Source organism: Pleurodeles waltl, chromosome 7, assembly GCF_031143425.1.
Source record: "Pleurodeles waltl isolate 20211129_DDA chromosome 7, aPleWal1.hap1.20221129, whole genome shotgun sequence".
Classification (NCBI taxonomy): Eukaryota; Metazoa; Chordata; class Amphibia; order Caudata; family Salamandridae; genus Pleurodeles; species Pleurodeles waltl.
This window is the reverse complement of record NC_090446.1, coordinates 1,206,935,161-1,206,958,153: the sequence shown is the minus strand read 5'-3', so window position 1 is coordinate 1,206,958,153 and position 22,993 is coordinate 1,206,935,161.

Sequence of the window (22,993 nt, the reverse complement as noted above, 5' to 3'; positions counted from 1 at the left end):
CATGCACAGCCTGCACACGTACATCAGTGTGTGCACACATGTTCGCGTACAACCAGCTCAGTGCTTCTTACTCTCGCTGCGCAGCAGCAGCCTTATCCTAAAAGTAAGCCTTGGCAAATTTTTAATTATGCCAGAGTGATTTAGTAATTTCATGTTAGTCTTTTCATGCAAAATTACAGAAAATTGTGAAATTATACAGTCGCGTAATTTTGAGGAATTTGACACAAACATCTTGCCGCAGGAGCACAGAAACAATGAACATAGCAAGGGGGAGCTTCTGCTGGTCGCTGCTGTTAATGCCCTGTTGCATTTAGTGCTATTTTCTTAATGCAAAATGCATATTTGCGTTCATTTTGGACACAAGGGTACATTTTACCCTAAGATAATAGAGCTAAATGTGTGGGTTACACTTTGTCTGTAATTCCTCTTAATCTCTTATAATTTTGTTATAGTTACACTGCAGCAAATTATGTGAGTTACCCCTACTTAAATGATGGAAACTGGCCGTGAACATGCTCAGTCCAATTGGCATGAATTAACAGTGAGTGAGATTCACCCACAGTAAAGGTCCAAAACCATGTAATCAATAGTAACAAACCCTGGTGCACTAAATTAGGGGGAACCCTTGTGCTACACCACTGATTAGACCTTCTCGTAGTGCTTCCAGCTTCTGATTCTGCACCAAAACAGCAGACGCAGCTCCTCAGTATGGGCAGAGGAGCATCGCCCCCCCACCAGCAGCAACCACTGCAAATCCTTTTACATGGAAAGGATAATAAACTTTGTTTATTATCCTTTCCATGTGAAAGGGGCGGGACATTGGGGGTGACGAGCTGAGGGGAGTGCACTGTGCACTCCCCTCAGATCTCCCCTCCCCTCAGAGCGCATGTGTGTTTGGCTGGCCGTCTCAAACAAAGTTGCTGTGCTGGAGAGAGCCTGCACAGGCTTCCAGTCTGCCTGGGAGCGCCCTAGTTGGGCGTTCCCAGCCAATCCTGACACTGCTTTGAGCAGCATCAGGATCGGCGCAGGGCAGGCTGGGAGCCTGTGCCTGCAGTCAACCAGGGACAGAGGAGTGGCACGCAGCGGAGGAGGGAAGTGATGTTTTATTTTTATTTTTATTTTTAATCAATTTTCTCCCGCACCCCCCGCCCCGACAAAGTCACGCGAGACGCTCCTGCAAAACAGACATTTAAAAGGTTGGACATTAGAACTCAAAAGATCCAACAGGCTCAATCTCATGAAACACCATTGGGCTCAACACTAAGGTGCTCAAATATAAGAAACCAAATGAACTTTGTTAAGCTAAGGAAGCATAGGGTATAAATCAAGAATTAAAGAACGATTACCTTGCTACAAATTTTGCACAAAGACCCAGGGGAATTAAAAGAGGGAACTTTAAAGAACACTGCACTTTAAATCTGTAGAGCATAACAATGCTGTATTGTTCAAACACAAACACTTTTTCTTCACTTTTATTGTGAGGGTAACATAATGAGAGCAATCTCTAATAGTGTAATACCATATCTGGCACTGGGTATCCATCGTCAAACAGGAAACATTGCACTGGTATGCTTATAGTCAACTTTTAAATTGCTCCCAGCAGTAATAACCACTAATTCGAAGAAGCACCCACGAAAGGAGTGTCAAGTTAATATGAATTTTATGTCAAGACCGGAGGCTCATATTATGCTTCTCTTAACTTGCTTGCTTTAGTTAGGTAGCAGCAGTCAAGAAAAAACAATTCCCATGAGGCTTGAGAACAGAAAGGCAATGGGAATGAAAAACGTATCGGAACATACACCAATCGGAATGCAAAGAATAGTATAATCACCATACTTGACTGTGACCAGCCCTCTTTCTTGCTGCTCGCAGTCAAGATAAGTGCTTATTTATTCCTGCATTCAATATCTGTGATAATGTCTATATATTTTTACTGTTTGTACTACTCTTCGGCACCTGTTTTCATTTGCTTACTTTTATTAGCGCGCTGCAGTCCTCGCGCTTTTTCTCGAGCGCTCGCACGCTTCCTTCTCCTTCCAACGGTCAAAACGGTCGTTCTTGTCAGACAACTGTTGTCGACCCGTTTTGGCTGTTCCCCTCATTTCGCTGCTCTGGTTTTTCTCTGGCAGTGCTCTGCACCAGTCTTGTCTCCCATTCTCTATTTTTTACCGGAACGACTTGAGTCTCCGCCTCTTCTTCCAGCCTTCACCTCAGTCCAGTCATGCCCTGTTGGGCATGTACATTCTTTCTTTCAACTTTCTCATGTCAGGAGTTAACCCCTTCCTCTCTCTTGGGCATTTTACTGTGGATCCACTATATTTTTGGCTGCAAACGGAGCGAGATAACTCCCCTGAACATATTAATAACAATGAGGACTTTGGGGCATTTATTAATGATGCTGTTGCCAAAGCTGTTTCAGCAACAATTAACAAAATGACTAAAAACCTTGAATCCTCTGTTCAGAGTATGGTTTTTAAATCCTTAATGGCCCATTCTGCGGGGGATAGCAGAAAACATAAACTTAAGGATTTGTCATCTCAAAAAGCCCTTTTTAGGGTCACTCCTGATGGTGCCTCTTTGACTGGTGAAGCTTCTTCACCCCAGATTGAGGACGAGTCTGCTCCCAGGCCTCCTTCAAAGGAGGGGAATTCTAAGCTCTCTCATGAAAATGTAAATCAAAAACTAAACATACATTGAATGCGCCTAAAAAGATTGTGATTTCTCACATTTCAGATACTGATGATGACATGGGTGACATAGATGACGTGGATGACAGTTCAGACATTTGGAGTTCTCATTCTCAGTCCTCCCCTCCTCCTAAAAGTCTAAATTAGATCATTCCCCTTCTAATCCCTTCGCAGGCAAAATGATTTTGGATTCTGATGGCAATCCTATGTTTGATCCCTCTTTCCTTCACCACCCCAACTCCATGGAATGGTTTCCTGCTTCTCGTGTGGGTGAATATATCGCTTCTAGATTAAGACTCCCATTAGACAAACACACAAGGGCTAAATTGAAATCGGAATGTCCTAGACCATCCCTTTTTTCCAACATTACCTCTACTCCTTCTATTGACCAACCTCTACTTATCTTCTTTTCAAAATTTGGCAAGGACCCCCGTTAGGGGGTTGACAAGGCCTGGTCTAACTGCAAGGCCAACCTTTTAGACTTGGTGGGTCCTTTGGCCCGTATTTTGGATATGGCGGAGTCTGCCAGAATGGAGAATGCGGATATTGACCCAATGGATCTTTCCTTATGGACTCAAAGAGCCTTTTGTCTCTTAGGCAATCCAAATGCTGCTATTACCCATGAGATGAGGAAGGGCCTTCTTTTGAAGCTAGACCCCAAATTAGTTAATTTAGCTATGCTGGATCCAGGCATCAAAGCGGATGGACTCCTCTTTGGAGACTCTTTTATTAAAGACTTGGGCAAATTAGTCTCTACGTTTGCCTCCATCGGCACAACAATCCATCAAAAAGGTGTTCAATCAACGCGTTTTTGCAAGGGCCGGTAGAGGCACCTTCCTTTCGTTCACGAGGATTCAGAGGCTCCTTCAACTCCACGTATGGAGCTCAATCGTTCAAACCCCAGTTCTACCCTCAGCGAGGCAGAGGTTACCGGGGTCGAGGACAACGTGGTTTCAGGAACAACAACTCACAAGGTAAGCCCCATTTCTGGCCTTCCTCCAGTAGGTGGTCGCCTTCATTTGTTCTCAGCAAAATGTCACTCTATAACGGCAGATCCATGGGTTCTAAATACAATTCAAGGTTATCTAATAGAACTTTACTCAACTCCACATCACACATATTTCAACCCGCCTCCGCGTTTTTCAGCAGATATGTCTTCTCTCATCTCGGAAGAGATTCCATTTCTACTGTCGAAACAAGCCATTTAGCCCACCCTTCCAGACCCTTTGGGCTTTCTAACTACTCTCTTTTTAGTTCAGAAGAAAAACAAAAAGATGAGACTAGTCATCAATCTCAGAGCTTTCAGAGGTTTGTCATCTACTGACACTTCAAAACGGAAACTATTGTCCATTTAAGAGACATTCTTCTTCCTTTCGAATTCATGGTTTGCTTGGACCTACAGGATGCATATCTTTCCATCCCTATTCATGTAGATCAGAGAAAATTCCTCCAATTCCAGTGGCAGGAACAAAATTACCAGTTTTCTTCCCTTCTGTTCGGCCTTTCGTCAGCACCATGGTGCTTCACAAAACGAATGAAACCGGTAACAGCTCACCTCGGGTCCTTAGGCATCAGGTTATTAATTTATGTAGACAACATTCTCATTATGCATCAGTGTCGCCTTTCTCTTCAGTCTCATCTCCAAATCACGTGTTCTATTCTATCTCAGCTAGGCTTTCTTCTCAACAGGGAAAAATCTATTACAAACCCTTCACAAAGAATAGAGTTCTTGGGGTTCGTGGTAGATTCTTCTTTCGCTACTCTTCATCTTCCTCAACAGAAAGTAAAATCTATAAAGTCAGAAATTTTAAAGATTCTCCACAGTTCCCAAATTTCACTCAGATCCTTAGCCAGGATCGTAGGTCTCCTCTCTTCCTCAATTCAGGCCATTTTTCCCAGTCCACTTCATTACCGGGGTCTTCACAGGTTAAAGATTCGTCATCTCAGAAAAGATCTTTCATACTCAGAAATAATAAACTTAGATCAAGAGTCTAGCTCGGAGCTTCAGTGGTGGGTAGACCATTTAGATGCCTGGAACGGCAGAATTATCTTTGCATCAGCCCCAGATCTTATGTTACAATCAGATGCAAGCCTAACGGGTTTGGGGCACCCTTGTGGTCCAATCTCGGCTGGAGGTTCCTGGTCGTTAGAGGAGTCCAAATTGCATATCAATTATTTTGCTTGCTTGCGGGCTCCTTTGCAATCAAAAGCCTAGCAAAAGACAAGGTTCAGTGTACCATCCTCCTCCGTATGGACAATGTATCGGCTGTCCGCTACATAAACCATTTATGGGGCACCAGATCAAAACCCTTAGCGGACCTAGCAAAAAGTTTATGGGAATTTTGCTTACACAACAAAATGTTGCTCACAGCAGAGTATATAGCAGGTTCTGTCAACGAGATGGCAGACTGGCACTCTCGTTTCCTCAGAGATTCCAACGACTGGAAACTCCACACCTCAGTATTCCAATCTCTCCTCCACAAATGGGGTTCCTTCAACATAGACGTTTTTGCCTCTTGCTTAAACACGCAGTTACCTCAGTTTTTCAGCTGGCGTCCGGATCTTTCGGCGTTAGCCTCAGACGCTTTTCTGCAGGATCAGTCTCCTTCAGTCAACTACGCTTTCCCTCCTTTTCTGATGATTACCAGAGTACTCGCCCAAGTCAGACATCAAAAAGCGGCATTGGTAATAGTAGTATGGTTTCCTCCTCTCTTGGAGCTGGCGATCGACTTCCCAGTCCTCCTTCTGCTTTTTCCTTCCCTTCTTTTGGATCCTCTAGGCAATCTGCACTCCCTGATACTCAACAATACTTTCACACTTTCGGCTTTGAAGGTATCGGGCCTTCCTGACCTTCCGTTCCTATTTCAGCAGAGGCTTCAGAATTTATTAACAAAGCCTGGTCTCCTGGCACCAGGAAAGCTTACAGTTCCGCCTGGTCTCTTTGGACAAGCTGGTGTATGAGAAGGGACCTCGATCCCATTTCAGCTGATATAAATTACGTAATTCATTTTCTAGATGCCCAATGTCAGTGCAGGTAAGTCTTACAGAATGGTCAATTTATATAGATCGGCTATTTCCATACATCACACTTACATCAATGGAAAACCTGTGGGAGAACATCCCCTTCTCTGCAGTTTTTTAAGGGAGTAAAGTTTTCTATTCCTCCTTTGCCCAAATACTCACAATTATGGGATGTTAATGTTGTTTTAAATTTGTTTTTATCCTGGCAAGATAAATCAGAATTATCATTGAAAATGCTTTCAGCCAAACTCACTATGTTACTCTGCATAGTTTCCATTAAACGATTATCAGATATCAAAGCCTTAGATATTTCTTCTCGCCAATTCACCCCTACAGGCGTGTTGTTCTCTATCAACAAACATACTAAAACTAACTTACGTACAGTGTTTTATCCATATTTTCCTAACCAACCCAAACTGTGTGTGGGACAATGTCTCAAGAGTTATGAAGATCACACAGCCAATCTCAGAACGTCCTCCCATTCCCAACTCCTTATTTCTTTTCGTAAGCCTCACAAACCCGTAGCTTCTGCTACACTGCCCAGATGGGTTTGTTGGGTCATGTCCCTAGCAGGAATGTATTGACACCTCTGTTTTTGGGGCTCACTCTTCTAGAGGAGCTATGGCTTCCCAAGCTTTCTGGGTGGGTTCCAGATTGGAAGACATTCTGAGATCAGCTGATTGGTCTAATGATAATGTTTTTAGATCTTTTTACTGTAAACCAGTTCATACAGCAACTTCTGTAGTAATTAACATGTTTTAAAAAAGCATAATATGAGCCTCCGGTCTTGACATAAAATGTAGATTATCCTGGTAATTTATGATGGAAAGTCTTTAAAGACACGGAGGCGAGTATTATCCCACCGCAAATTCTCTATAACTGTTGTTTTTCATTTTTTCTCCCTCCCTCACAGCACCATCTACTCAGCCTCAACCCTCCTCTTGAGCATCAGATGGGATTTTCAACTTCAAAAACAACTTCAAAAGATCGGTTTAGTTGCCACCGGAACTCACTTCCTCTCTTTTGGATTTCTTCTTCATGCCGGTCTTGGTTGAACTTTACTCAAGAACTTTGTTCTTTGTTGTTGGCAGTTTCCATCATTTGAACTATTTTTCCTTTGTTTTCTCGCACTGACTAGCCTTCTCGCATCAAGAAAGAGGGCTGGTGGCAGCCATGTATGGTGATTATACTATTCCTTGCATTCTATTTGGGATATGTTCCGATACGTTTTTCATTCCCATTGCCTTTCTGTTCTCTAAGCCTCATGGGAATTGTAGTTTCTTGACTGCTGCTACCTAATTAAAGCAAGTTAAGAGAAGCGTAATACTCGCCTCCATGTCTTTAATAAAATAAGACTTTCTGTCATAAATTACTAGGAAAATCTACATTGTCTAGTACAATTCTTGTTCACAGCCATGTTTGTTGACAATTCTCATATCTATTAACTGGAAGCTAATTGTGACCAGAGATACAGAGAATCCCTTCCACATGAGACATGATATTGTGAAAGCTGCTGTTTCTGTAAAACTTTGCTTATATGCTGATACTTTAGAAGGTCGTCTGCTGTTGTTCTCATGCGACTGGCCTGCAGCTGCTTCTTACCATATCAGACATGCGACGGATCCTATAAACCTGTATCTTAGGATATAAATGTGTGCTTCACTTGGCATCCGATAGCTCGACTCCTTGACTGCTGCTGGTGGAACCCCTTCTCTTCATTTTCATGTGATTTCCTCTGATTCACAGCTACCTATACTAAATACTTTGTCAGCCGGAGTTTTCTTCCACAGAATTCATCAGAAAGAATGTTTCAATATAACCAATAAATGGCTTTCACTTATCTTTATTACAGAGTGAAAGCATATCATCAACATTAATAGTTAGAAAGAAACTTAGAAAATTGCACATACACCCAACAGAACTCCTGTAGAGTTGGTTATAAACATACAGATAGAGGTCATTTAGGTGTGGCAGCTGCGACCCCTGGCTTGCCTCTTGCGACCCCTGGCCTCAGAGGTGGCAAAATCAGTGCCAGCAACACAGGGGAAACTCATGCTTATGGGTGTTGGTTGGAGCTTCACTCTCGTTATTTCTCTAATTTTTTTAATAGCACTAATAGTGAATAATGTTTCATTATTTTAGTGTAATAAAAAATAGAGTACAGTTACCTGGAATATGACCTTCCCTGGCAGCTGAGGTAAGCTAAAAGGAAAATGCTCTTAAATGTGTGTTGTGGGCATGCTTGCAGGTGAGTGTTTGTTTACGTGAGAGAGTATGTAAGTGAGAATGTGTGTGTATGTGTAAGCGTGTTTATGTACGTAAAATTGAAGGTCCATAGGCGTGTGATGTTACTTTTGCAACCTCTGGTATTTTGGTGAATTGACGTTCATGAACATACTACAAACAACCTCAAGCTGGAAATGCCACACTGTCGTAAAAAGGAATACTTTAAAAAGAACTGCTAACATGCATCCATCAACAACCATGTAACTCTTTTCCAGGAGCACTGGTACCGCCAAAGGCCGTGCACTCAGTTCCTTGTGCTAGGCAATATGCATATCAATCGACTAGTAAAGAAACGTAGAAGGTAAGTGATGTAATGTTGCCCCTCTACTTCCACTCATTAGACACCAGTACCGTAAAACCATAGCTCAATGAATAACATGTAGGGCCAGATGTAGCAAACGATTGCGACTCGCAAACGGGCCGAATCGCAATTTGCGACAGTGCAAAATCGGAAATGGGATGCAAAAAGCCCATTTCCGACTCGCAAAAAGCGATGGGACCCGTTTGCAAGTCGCATCCGGTGCGACCCCATTTTGCGACCCGCAAATTGCAAGTCGCAATTTGTGAGTCGCAAACCTTATGCAATTGCAACTCGCAAATTGCGACTAGTCGCAAAAAGCCCAGTTTGCATGTCCCATTTACCACTAACTCAGAGCAGGTGGTAACCATTACCAAAGTATAAAAGGAGACCCAGAAGGCATCTGGGTTACTCAAGATGGCGGAGATATACCTGATAGCAGTGAGGAGGAGAGTCTACGCAGCCCAGCAGAGGAGGAGGAGGGGCCACAGACAGGAGAAGATATATAGAACCAGGCAGACTCTTTTTCAGCAAACTGAAGAGGAGATCTATGACAAATACCGCCTTAGCAGCGCAGCCATTCTAGAATTAATAGATTTACTCAAACCACAGCTAGAACACAAGACTCTGCGTGGCTGCGCCATCCCTACACATGTGCAAGTACTATGCGCACTGCACCTCTTGGCCTCAGGGAGCTATCAGGGGGTCATTGCCGTGTCAGGTGGGGTATCCCAAAGTGCAGTGTCAAGGTTCCTCAGGGCATTCCTAGATGCCTTAGTCACGCACATGTCTCACTTCATATACTTACCAAGGAATGAGGCAGAAATAAACAGCACCAAGCTGGACTTTTACCGCATTGCCCACTTTCCTCATGTCATAGGGTGTGTAGATGGGACACACATTCAAATATGCCCCCCTGCTAATCTGGAACACATTTTCCGCAACAGGAAGTGTACCCACTCACTCAACATACAGGTTGTTTGTGATGCCCATTATGTCATCACGGACATCGTAGCTAAGTTTCCTGGCAGTACCCATGACTCAAACATTATTAGGCATAGTGGGATACATCAACGCCTGGAACGTGGGGAATTTGGAGACGGTTACCTCCTAGGTAGAGCCACAGACACTTGCAGACATACACACAGGTCACTGTGCACGACAATCTGGACTTCCTAACCGTGTACTTTTGTGCCCAACAGGTGACAGTGCATATGCTCTCAGGCCTTGGATCATGACTCCGTTTTTAACACCCAGAACTGAATCAGAGAGGCAATACAACAGTGCGCATAAGAGGACCAGGAACCTGATCGAGCGCACCTTCGGACTGCTGAAGGCAAGATTCAGATGCCTCCACCGCAGTGGAGGCGCCCTCCAATACACCCCCATTACTGCTTTCAAAATTGTGGTCGCATGCGCCATCCTCCACAACATAGCCACCCGACGTGGGCTACCTCTCACCCCTGCAGACCCAGATCCTGATGATGAAGAGCAAGAACAACACATCGCCATCATGGGGATAGGAGTCTAGCTAATCAAGGCAGACTGAGACGGGACCACATTGCAATGCAATATTTTGGACGGTACGTGTCAACTCCCACCATACTCACCTATTAACCATTTGTTAAGTGGAACAAAAATAACTGTTTTATTAATGTCATGAAGAAACTATATACAAGTTGAAATTGTCCATGGGCAGGAAAATGCCAACCAGTCATGTGGCACATTAACGCCATGTGCCACATTAATCTGTCCTGGCTGTTATCTATGATCTCCTGCCCCTCCTGCCAGCCTGGCTGGTCCCTGCTGCGTCCATGGTGCTGTGCCTACCACTCCTCAGCACCCTACTGTGAGTGGCAGAGACACTGCTCACTGTTGAGCCCTCCTCCCAGGTGTATTTGTTAACTTCCTGGCTGTGATGTCATCATCATGTGCCAGGAAGTGTTTCCAGAGTGTTCTGGTATGCTTTCTGGAGTGTTCTGCTGCATCTGCAAGCAATTTTAAAGGTATTCGCAATTTGCGACACCCACTCGCTAATTGCGAGTTCGCTTTTTGCACACTCGCAAACAGCGACATCGCAAACTGCGGACTCGCACACAGCGTTGCGAGTCCGGCTGCGAGTCGCAAAATCGGATCGCTTTTTTTTCTGGCATTCCAATTTGCGACTCGCATTTTGCGACTCGCATCAACTCGCAAAATGCGAGTCGCAATTTTTATTTTTGCTACATCTGGCCCGTAGTCATTTAACAGGAGGATGAACTTGCACACATTACTGAAGGCACCACCTCGGAAGAGGTGCTAGACTGCAATCTATGCTGGAATCTTCACAATCAAGCAGCAAGTTACTCTGCGGGACAGAAAACAAAGATAGAAATCGTAACCCTGGGGAGGATTGCATTAGTCAGGAAATGCAGACATAACATCATGGTTACTTGGTGTCCTTGCGTGCGCATGCGTGTTTCAGGCTCTCAAGGCAGAGGTGCATCTTTCTGGCAGCAGACAGTGAATGAGGTGGGAGAGGCAGGGCTTTAAGTGAGATGAAAAGAGTGGTGAGGTCTCCAAAAGGGACATGGCCTATGTATTTAAGGGAGTGACTTAAACACACACAAAATTCCGTGATTCTATCAGGGTGCCTCCCAACTGGTATGTTGGCTCTTCTCAGTGCTTTCTGTTATCCAGAAACACAATATAACGAATGGCATACACCTAAACTCAGCCATGACTATTGGCTTTGTCAATGGTTTTTAGGTAACAATACTGAAATTATTTAAATTTTGCAGTTGTGAGACTGTGAAATAATCATTAGTGGGGCCTGTGGAAGGGCTGGTGATCTTCAGAGTGTCTCAATCACTCTCGCTATGTTCCCTCCGTGTTGGACATGTACTCCCTTTTTCTTTCCACATCTTGGCCATTGGCATATCATACATCTCTTTCCACTTCAGCACCCTCTTTATTCTCACTCCTGAAAGCACTTTCTCACAACTTCTTCACTTCACCATCCTCTCAGCTAAACTGTGCACCCACTCACCTGCAACTACTGCGTTTTCGTTTGCTTTATCCTTGTCAATATTTTGACAAGTGTGTGCTTAGAACCACAATAATCACAATTGCAGCAGGAATATGAGACCATTGATCTGCACTCTGCAGAGAGGCCAAGAATCGGATGAACGTGTATTCTGAGCTGTGTTTTTAACACTAACAGGCACTCTAAAAAGCTTGGACTGACCTCATCCTCAACTCCAGTCAGTGTACACTCTGCACTATACAACAACAATATTCTATACAAGAAAAACATGCAAAAACACAACATAACCATCTTAAGGAAAATGTTTTTAAAGTTCATTCTTCAGAAATCTGTCAGTGTTTTTGCTAGTTGAGTTAAGGACAAGAATACAGGGTCCCTTAGCGACCCGTTTCAATGTGCGTTTTTAATTACTTCTGGGTCTGAGACCTGCCCTGGGCATAAGTGCGGCTGACCCAAAACTGAGAGTTCACCTCCCATTGTGATTTGGGACTGATTCTTGCACACCCCGTCCCTCATACAAAGTGTGGGACGCCTTATTGTGGTAAAGAATCCACACGTAGAAGCAGTGGGTGTTACCCGGACAACAGTGCTTAATTTGTGTATTATTATTTTTGAAGGCCGACGCTTATTCTTCTGCCTCAAGCATTTGCTGCGAGCAAACAACACACATGGGAAAGACAGAGGAAGAGGAAAACGAAAAAAGCGTTACAAAGGTAGAAAGCAGAAGGCTGCCAGAGTGAGCTGAAGGGGCAGGGAGTGGCTGTAAATGGATTGAAGAGGCCCAGATGGCTTCAGGATTACGCTGTCTCAGTATTCCGTGCTCGCACATTTAAATGCAGCAGCTGTGTGTTTAAGAGGAGGGATTTTGGCACCGGCACGTTTTTATTGACAAATTAAGCACTGCCGGACAAGCATCCAGAATGATATGAACAGAGCGGAAGCCTGATCCGCGGAACAATACTGGCCTCACTGGCTGGTCTATGCATACAAAGGCTGAGGGCAGCCATCGTGCAAACAAGAACGCCATGTTGGGATTATAAAACCATCACCACTATGATCTCCGTTAATAAACGTTGCTGTGTTGCTGAGGAATTAGAAATATTTGTCAAGTAAATGCCAAAGTCTGGACTAATTTCTGGGCAAGAGGTGAACCTCTATAACTAGGTATGGAGGATACAATTATAATCAGCATGAAACCAACAGCCAGATCAAACGACAGGGCACAGTGAAAGTAACATCTTCTATTGCACTAACACATACACTGTTTTGTGAAAATATCTTTCCAAATGTGCATACTGCTAAAAAGTGGTAAATGAAGACCCATGATGTAGTCGTAAACATGTCCTGAGTGATTTAGTCCTGAGGGTCAGCAAGAATGGCCCATGGATTTTGGCACTACAAGCAAAACTACATTTTGCAATTAAAGAGTGTCTATCATCTATCAAGTATTCAGGCCTTTTCTTATACATGTTGTGCCATCTAGTGGTGATATCCTCATATTGTGGCAGCACCTGCCCTACGGGTCACAGGTAAAATTGTAACACAGTGCAGAAAGGTTCGACCTTGAAAAAAGATGGAGAAAACGGAAACTATACACATAATGCTCACATTACTTCTCAAAGGTGGTCTCTTGGGGTGGATCTAAGAAAAGAAATAGCAGGAGAAAATAACACAAAACATAGAGGAGAATACAGATGTTATGAAAAAATGCTGAAACATATTTCAAGAGTGTCTTATGAACTGACCTCCTGGAAATCTCATTCAGGATCCCTTTCGGCTGTATAACTAGCAAACAGCTTAGTATTCACTTAATACAGTGTCCTTGATTGATACATTCACTATGCTCCTCATAGTTGTCCATGGATCAATGAATCATAGCAGATGAGCCCAATGAACCACAGAGAACCACAGCCTTCACCGTATCGAAGACAATCAAAGCTAGCCAAACAAAAACCAAAGCTTCAACATCAATTTCAGGACTTAAAATGTCCGAATGATATGCTGACAATTGGGCTGGGTCACGTGAAGACAACCCCCTGCACAGCCATGCTACCAATTACATGACCCCAAACCCTATGTCCAGAACTTGACAATACCACTGGGTGCATTAATGCAGTCATCAACACCTCACCAGTAAGTCCCCATTATTAACTTGGTGCTGCCTTGAGAACCATCACCTCCCAAACGAAAGACACCAAACATCTAATGATCATTAGTCATTGAGTACCTTTATTACCATTCCAATTGATATCCCAAGTACAAAACATCCACAAAGCAACATCTCCTTCCTCAATAGTATCCAAGTCTTATAGAACCCTATAGAACACTATCAAATTACTTAAGAGCACTTCACCTTTATCAATTTACAATTGGACTGGAAGGGGGCATGGACGACCTCCATGATGGTTTCTCTCTAGAGAGCTTTAGCCGACCAAAGACGGAGAGATACAGCTCAGCTTTGGAGGATGGCACTGGAGGAAGCAGAAACAAAGGTGATAAGGGTGTGGAACATGCTGCAATCCAAGGGGAATTTCAGAAAGCCAAAGAGGGTGGAAAGACTTCATAGAGAAATGTGACACAGCAGAACAGCTACATTGAGATAGGCACATTCCAGTTGTGAGAGTGTGCTGAAGAGACTAGAGGCCATATGTACGAACACTTTTTCCCATAGACACAGAATGGGTAAAAACCTTTGCTACATCTGGCCCCTAGGATCCTCCTGAAGATTGGATGTACAAATGGTAAGGCGCGGAGCGAGAGACCAGGGAGACGAATGCTCATGAGGCTGAGATTTGAATGCATCCACTAGGTGCTGAAGCGTGAACCTGGGACAGGCTGAGAAAAGGAGGAGGGCAGCACCCGATCAAAAAAGAGCAAGGCAAGGAGCTGGAGGAGCTGGAGGGCACCTTGTGAGGCGTGGGAGCATCCAAAATGGGAGCATCCAAAATTAACTGTGTAGCACAATCCATTAAAGTCAACCACATACATAAAACATTTTATAAAAACTGCAGTGAATGTAACTCTGGTAAAACTGATATTCATATCTGTTTGGAATATAGCGAAAAGGCCTCCACCTCTACTCATATGGTATTGCATACCCTGTGCTATTTTTACTGGATAACTTTGGTGCATATTAGTCACAGAGGACAGAGCACAGAGTGGAGATGAGAGCTATGTTGGAGTTGGAAGAAAAGAGCCATCGCAATAATGTACACATTAAAGGGATTTTAGAGGACCCCGAAAAACAAAACATGCTGGCGTTCTTGCCAACACTTTTTGAAGAGTTATTAAAATGCCACTTCCACACACTGTAGAAATTAAGAGGGTGCACAGAATTTGTTCTGGAGGCCACAGTGCATCAGGGGCCTTTATTTTGTACGTCATTCGCAGGTGGAGCAGGTAAGTGGTTTAGCCAAATAACGAAGTGGATCCTTCAAGCTCCAAGCCCGACATTTCAATTGTGGGAATTCTTTCAGCTGACACATTTCTGAAACGCAAAAGATTTTGTCTCTCCATCTAAGACTCGCGAAAAAATACATCTGGTATGGGTTGTTGGATCCTGCTCACATGCTGATAACATTTAATGTAATACATAAATAATTTGGGGAACCAGAGGGCCGGGAGCCAGTTCTGTATTTTGTGGAAGATCTGGACATGCAGGTGTTGGCTTTGCCCCTGAAATCCGATGATGCCAGCTTCCAAATCAATGTGCAGAGGACAGGCAAGGCAGGAGAGACATTTTGAGACTGAGTGAATACAGGATGGAGTCAGAAAATGGTTGGAACAGGATCTTTTGGGAGAAATGAAGATAGACACAGACAAGTCTAGGTCTCCTTTAAACATTTGATTCATGATGCATTTATAGGATATTATAATACTATAGTTATGATGGAGATAATGGGCCAGCAAAACGCTGCCTCCTCCTTACTCACTTCACTTCTTTCTTTATATCTCTTCTATATTCCGAGCACACATCTGGGTTGGCTTATTCATGCTCTACCCTGATTTTCCTGAGTCAAAATATTGCCTTTTATTCATCTCTCTGTATGAATTCTTCCTTGCAGTCTTCCGTGAGTTCTATTAACGAATGCTTGGTTATTGTTCACAGTGACAGCAGTTTCTGTTAATGCTTTAGAAATGATTGCCGCTGTCTAAATTTGGTGGAGGAGGATTCCGTCAGGGAAATGGGCTAACATACACCATTGCCCTGACAGAGTTAACCCAGTCCACCAAATACTAAATCAGGCCCTAAAATCCTGTCTAAGGTAAAAAGTAATATAACCTAGCCAACCCACACAGGTGGGATTTGTCACTGGAATATGTGCGCGCTTTCACATATCCTCTCACATATCTTCTGGAAGGTCCATCAGGATTGGCACCACATAATAATATTGTCCTTAGACACTGAGAAAGCGTTAGAGTAGAAATAGGTCACATTGTAATTTTTTCCATTCATATAATACATAGGCCCATATTTATACTTTTTTAGCGCCGCAGTTGCGTCATTTTTTTATGCAAAAGCGGTGCAAACTTGAGTTTGCAGTGCTTTTGTGTCAAAAAGCGGCACAAATGTGGCGCTAAAAAAGTATAAATATGGGCCATAATGTTTAAAAAAAATTGCGGGTGGGCAAAATACACTTCAACTGCCATCTGTGAAAAGATTATAAATGAGAGCATACCTCAATTACAAAATTCTTATAATTGCACAATATAGCGGTCTCCGAGCGGTAGGAGCGCAAAACGGCTACAACACACAGAGTTCCAGAAAATATTTTCTGTTTACCCAAATCTCCAATCGTTCATTCGCATGCAAATATTTGCTTAATCTAATACATTTCTGTCTCCCTGGATATGATCTTCAATCTGAAATTTGGTGAAAATGTCTTTTCTTTCTGTGTTTTCTGCATAATAAATAAATATTGGAACAAAAATCTCTTCACAAAATGCAAAAGAAAAATCGATTACTTTCAGTAAGAATTCGCTTCATTTTAAACAATTTTAACAATGAATTTAATATTTAAACTGCAGAACGTCATATTGCGCCTGCTTCCTATGTCCATACTATGAAGAGCAACACAAGGTCCAGCTCCTTTATGGCATTTTAAACATATTACAAAATGCCTTCCACAACTTCAGAGGAGTTTCCTAAGCAGTTTAAAAATCTAAAAAAAAAGGTCCCTTGATAGCCACGCTGCAAACAAACAATAATCCACAAACAATTGGGTTAACTCTCCTTAAATGTACATTACAAATCATGTACAGAACACCGGGGACCTTCCTGGTAGCGAGGTTTATAGAGAAACAAGCCCCCGGGAATTCTGTTTGTGTTCGAAGTTGAAGTGAAAGACACTTAAAATAATCGTTCATTTTATGGTGACATAGTCCCAGCATGTTTTACAACCATTTTCACACACCTGTGCTTTAATTGTTACTGTTAAAGCATATTTATCTTGTGCTTCTGGTGAGCTTAGAGCCATCAGACCTGCAATTTGTTTCAGTCAACCACCTCTCTCCTTTCAGTATCCTCCCTTGCCCCTAAATCTACCCAATGGTCACAGTTTCTGTCACATTAAAAAAAAAAAAAAAAAACCTTTAACCTCTACCTGTCTGCGTTCCCTGCAAGGGGAAATGTTTCAGAATCTCATTACAGTGGAAGCTGGAAGCTTCTCTCTGCTGAGCGATTCTTGTACTGTTAAAAGAGCCCTGGTCCATTTTACCTTTACTCACAGATCCTTGCCTCAGATTATCTACATACTGAAAAGCACGGCTGGACGAATCTTCTTAGGGGGCGTAACTGGCGTGCACCTCCATTTCAACTGGATCAATCCCATTTAGGTAATCTAGGTGCATGCAGTTTCTCCTGTATGTTTTGCGTTACATTTTTGGGGCACTTTAAGTAAAACTATTCTATACGGTTATTAATCTTTACAGAAAGTGCCATGGAGAGAATGTTGGTCCCAGCAACTCAGGGCACTCCTTGCCCATATTCCGGTTCTCGAGTGCAGGCCCCGCTTAACTTATTGGGAGTTCCATTAACTTCTATGCGACCGTGACCTTAACACAGAACAATCACTTCGTCCAAATGACAAGATGCACCACTTTCTCAGAACAGAATAGTAATGGCGGATAATTACCTTTATAGAGGTACGGGCGTCAAAAGGTAACTGAGCTCATCTTCGGGAGACAGCACAGAGTTCTTAGGCCTGAAGTGGTTATTTTTTAAGGGAGAGTGGAGATGAACATGTATATTAAATATTCACATCTTGCTCGCTTAGCTTCAGGAATAATAAAATGCATATCAGAAGACCCAAAGCTACACAGAGATACAGATAATGTATTTCCTTTCACTTTTATGGGTAGATGCAGGACTTTCTACCTTGGCAATTCGTGTATCATTATTACGAACTCTGCATTACACATAGTCACATATAAATGTCGTTTATCATAGCTGATGGTAGAATTTTTTCTTTTCCCTCACAGGAATAAAATCCAGGGGCATATTTACAAACCCTGTGTGCTGCTGGTGCATCACTTTGTGTGACGCAGCACATAGTACAGTCCCATATCTACAAGGCCATGCAAAGCCACTTCGTATGGCTTTTCATGGCTTTGCAGATATGGTGTAAGGAAACTCAGCGTAAGTTGGTGTGTGGCCTTACACTGCATCATGGAGACGTACCATGGGCATTGAGATGGGTGTTCCCGCACAACACCAATGGGTTTTGATACATTCCCAAAGTTACAAGAATTTGTAAACCTGGGAATGCGTCAAAACTGTACGCCTCCCAGGGCAGACATAGCAAGAGGAAAATACCTCCCAGGATTGTTTTTGTGCAGGAAGGTACCGCTTCCTGCACAAAAACAATCCTGCCGACAACGCAGACACCCTTGCACCATGGTGATAGGGTGGGGCACCTGCGGTGGCATTAGGCAGCAATTTGTGTGCCAGTGCAGGGGAATAGGTTAGAAATGCACCATATAATAGAGATACCGTGCATTTCTGCACTTTCCATGTGGCGCAGGGCTACGCAGCAAGGTCACTTGCTGAGGTCCTATCTACATCAACATTGCATCACAATTAACTAGCAAAGACAACATAAAACACAAGAAAATATGTATACCCAAAAAACTCAGGGTAGCTGCAACCAAGTCCAAACAATGTGAGGGTTTAAAGACTACTAGAAAATGTGGCAATAGGTTCTCATAGTGTGTTCTCTGCACATGCCTCCCACAAGACAACACTGACACTCTGTGGAGAGCACCATTCCTTCCTTCCCTGAATTGTACTTGGTGCAAGCAGGTTAGGAGTGTTTCACTCCAGTATCTGCCGAAACATAAACTATAAGCCTTTCCTCCTGACATATGGCTGGTGAGAGACCGGATGCTTAGAAGCCTGTCCCAAGACCCAGAGGGCTGCAGGAGTGACAAGGAGAAACTTTGCCAGGAGTTTGATAAGGTTAAAGAACTGGAAAAAGGTGTACAGGCATCCCTAGACATGATGAACACAAGATGGGCAAAAAAACAATATTCATTCTTCTTGGAGCTTTCAGGTTCTGCGGACATAGCAGTAAAGTTATCTGCAATTGTGGAGCACTGCCTGGTTATGGCTTGCAGTTGTGCCCCACTGGTAGATTTTGGGAACCAAAAAAGTGACAAAGTTTGACTAATGTAAAATATCATACCAGGGCAACAAGGCAAGTCCATTCAAGTGGCCAAAGGATACCAGCGACTGCAAATTCCAGCCTTTTCATGTTCAAACACTTTGATGCCAAAACCAGTGCTTCAAGGGGAGCCCAACTATAATGTATCTCACTGGCTGTAGGAAGCTGGCTCTCTATGTAGTTTACTAAAACGAAGTACACTGTGCAGAGAGTCCAGTGGATCCCCAAAGGCTTTAAGAGGCAGAAATAGATAGGTATAATGCTCTCTCTGTGGTGGTGTGGGTGAGTTGTTAAGCTTCTCAAGGAGTCATGTTAAGCATTTGTTGTACTCACTGAGGCAATAAATGAGACAAGCACTCAAAGAATAAATCCAAAACCAATTTAGAAACATAACAGTTGCTTTTATATATGTTTGAACCAAAGAACTTCATCAGAAGCTGAGCAGTTTTTAAATAAAAAATACATGTAATTTTAAAACAAATCGACTGCAATTTTCAGAATATGCAACGTTCACCTATGGAAGGAAAACAAGAATGCAGTTTTGCAGGTAAATACTCAACTTACAAATCCAGTCTCTGGGGTTTTAGGTCAACACCTGGCAAGGTTCAAATCAGCACCAAGAGTGCAACCACAGCGGCACAGAGGTGCTGGATGCAGAGGTTGAATTCGGAGTCAGGTGCCCAATGTTAACCAATAGAGATTGAGGGTGAACGAAGATCCACTGCTCACAGGGGAGTGAAAGCGGCATCAGAGGTTGGTCTCCGGGGTTTGAGGTAAACAATGGGGGCAGGGCAACAAGACAGCACCAAACTTGCACCCTCAGCAGCAAAGGGCAGCCGGGTTCAGAGTGCCAACACAGCGTTGGGCACCTAATGATAAGCAAAGGAGACAGGGGGTGACCGAAGATGCTCTGCTCCCAGGTGAGTAGATCTCCTGGGGTTGAGGTAAGTACAAGGGGGGGGCACAAGGCAGCACTAAACTTACACCCTCAGAGGCACAGGGGTGGCCAGGCGCAGTATGCCAACACAGCATCGGACGCCTAATGTTATCCAATGGAGGAGACGATTATGAGAAACAGGCTGCAGGCTCTGACCAGGAGGCAGGTGATGCCAACCCACACCTGTCCTGGTAAGGAGAGATGCCAGGGATTGTAGGGACACCAACGGTCAGCTCCCCAAGGCCCTGGGGCTCCAGGTGCCGGGGTGTTCTTTGGCATCAGAAACAGCTAACAGGGCAGGTCGCGGTCAGGGAGAGTCTTTGGATTGGGGCTGCCAGCATTGCTTTGGAGTCTGGCAGGGGTCAGCCCAGGGTGGACTCTTGTTCAGAAGTGCTGGAGAACCTTCAAAGCAGGTGCAGAGGTGGTTCCAGAGGCGGTTTGGAGGTTCCTCAGGCAGGTTTCTTCTTTTTTTAATTTGGTTTCCTTTAGACAGGTCTGCTGTTGATTGGAGATCTTGGTCTTTATCAAAGATAGGCAGTACTCCCAAGGCTTTGGAGGTTGCTGGGCTGCAGGACAAGTCGTCTTTTGGTGCAGGTTCTTCAAGGGCTACAGACAGGATGGTAGGGCTAAGGCCTAGTCAGTTGGTGTCTACAATCTTCTGTGGTGTCCGGCTCTTCTTAGGTCCTCAGGAATCTGAGTTCTAGGGTTCAGGGGTGCCACTTAAATATTGAATTTAGGAGCATAACAGCAAGTGCCAGGTGGTAGCCAATGGTCTACTTACCTTTACGGTGACTACACCCTTCTTATGACCACTTCCTTTGGGAAGTGGGTATAGCCCTAGCCCTATTGGCCTAATTCCTTCCAAACAAGATGGAGGAATATAAAAAGTAGTGTGCAGTTCAGCTTGTCCATCTTAGGGGTGGGACTGGCATGAAGAGGGCACTCCTGCTAATTTAATTAATTTTCCCCACCTGTGCTGCCACCAGAAATGGGGTCAGGACAGGGCGTTGGTCATCTCCCCCATCAGGAGAGACCTGGGTCACATTACAAAGGCGTCAAGGCCTTTGAAGCGCCCCACCCTGGAATGTCCATCCTGCCTGGGACAGGAGGTAACACCTCTGTTCAGTGCAGGCTTTTCTCTCTGGGCCTCAAGAGCACTGGCTCTCACCCTGGGGGTCCAGAAACACATCTGTGGTGGCTGAACTGGTCATGACCAGTCAGTCGACACACTAGTGGCTGGAAGTTTTTTCAGAGGGTACCTCTAAGGTGCCCTCTGTGTGCATTTCCTAATACATCCATCACTGGAATCAGTGTGGGTTTATTATTCTGAGATGTTTGATTCCAAACATCCCTGGGTTCAGAGAAGCCATCATGTAGCTGGGGAACTTGAAGTGACCAGTGTCCCGCACATGCATTTAAAAAGTCTTCCCTGTACACTTATCATGTCTAGGAATCAAGAAAGACATAGTAGGGGCATATTTGCTCATGCATATATGCCGTCACATGTAATATAATGCATGTAAGGCCTGCTAGAGGGGAGACTTTCATAAATTGCATGCATTGTTAGGGGACATGGCACACAGGCCATGTGTCTTGTCTTGTTTTCAATTTTGGGAGTACTTTGTCACACAGCCTGCAAGGGTAGTCTGCATTAAGGTGGTGCTGGGTCCCTCAGAGTGTTGCAAGTTGTGCTGCAGCTCTGAGGGGCCCTTTTTAGTACCCATGCCCTAGGTACCAGGGATACCATTTACTAGGGACTTACAGGGGGCTGGTGAGCCAGGCCACTTGGGGATCAAGTGTCTAGTTTTAAAGAAGGATCACTGGCACTGGATACCTGGTTAGCAGGAACCCAGTGCACTTCAGTCAAAGTTGCAAACAAAAACCAGGCACAAAGAGGGGGATACTGTAATCAGAACCCAGCTCCCTATACTGGTTTCAGCTTTGGACCTTACCCTGCTGAAAGTCTTTCAGAATCAAATACAAACCAAGTGAAAACTATTACTGGTATTCCCTGCTTGGCACTTCTTCACAGCATGCGTGGAATTTCACCTAGGTCCTGGTCACCTAGAAACTAGATATGTTTCATTTGCACTTTACTTTTACTTTGCACTTTTTGCCTACAAACATTAAACAATTGCATTTCTTTTATCTGATTTTAATTGTTTTGCTGCTTTTTTCTTTGTCAAAATTAAATGTTCTCTATTCTTTTAAATTGCTTTGAGATTTATATCATGACATTATCTTGGCTTTAAAATTGTTGCTGCTGGTTGAATTTAACACACATATCTCTGGGAAATTGCAAACTGGCCATGATGGTAACACTGAAACTCAACAATAAATAGAAAGATATTCATTTCTTTACTTGCTTCTAATTTACATTCAAGTTAAATAGCTTTCGATACCACAGAATTTGTTGTACTGCAGGTTTCTAAAACAACTGCATGAAGCAGAGATTAAATGGATACCTACTGTCACTCCTCACATCGTTATTGGATTCACATTTCCTTTTCTTCCATCTTTAGAATGGCTTCCTTTTCTATGGTGTGTTCTTAATTGCATAATCTGAAATTGAAATTGGCACTGCTTCCAATGTAGTTCTTCACATATTCATGTTGTTCTTACACATCCTAACCTGTGCCAACAATGCTTTTTGTTTTTTTCCCTTAACATTTTAATGTTAGTGTTTGGAATTCTACACCTGTGCATTCGTCCTAGGGCCAGCTGTAAAAAGCTTTTTTCTGGTTGCACACAGCCTGATTCACAGAATCGGGCCGTTTGCAACCAGAAAAAAAGTATTTCTGGATGTACTGAACTCATGTTTGTGATTCAGTAATCTACCACCAAATCGCAAAATGGGTTTGTGAGTCGCTATTAGGAAGGGGGGTGTCAAGGGCATCCCTTCCTTGTAGTGAGTTGCTGTGGTATGTGTGAATGTTCTGCGACCGGAATACGGTCACAAGATATTAGCAGATTACCACCAACTTCAAGTTGGTGGTAACCCATTCACAAATGGAAATCGGTCCCCAAGGGACCCCTTCCCCTCTATGAATAGGAACACCAACATTTTTTGAGAGTGGG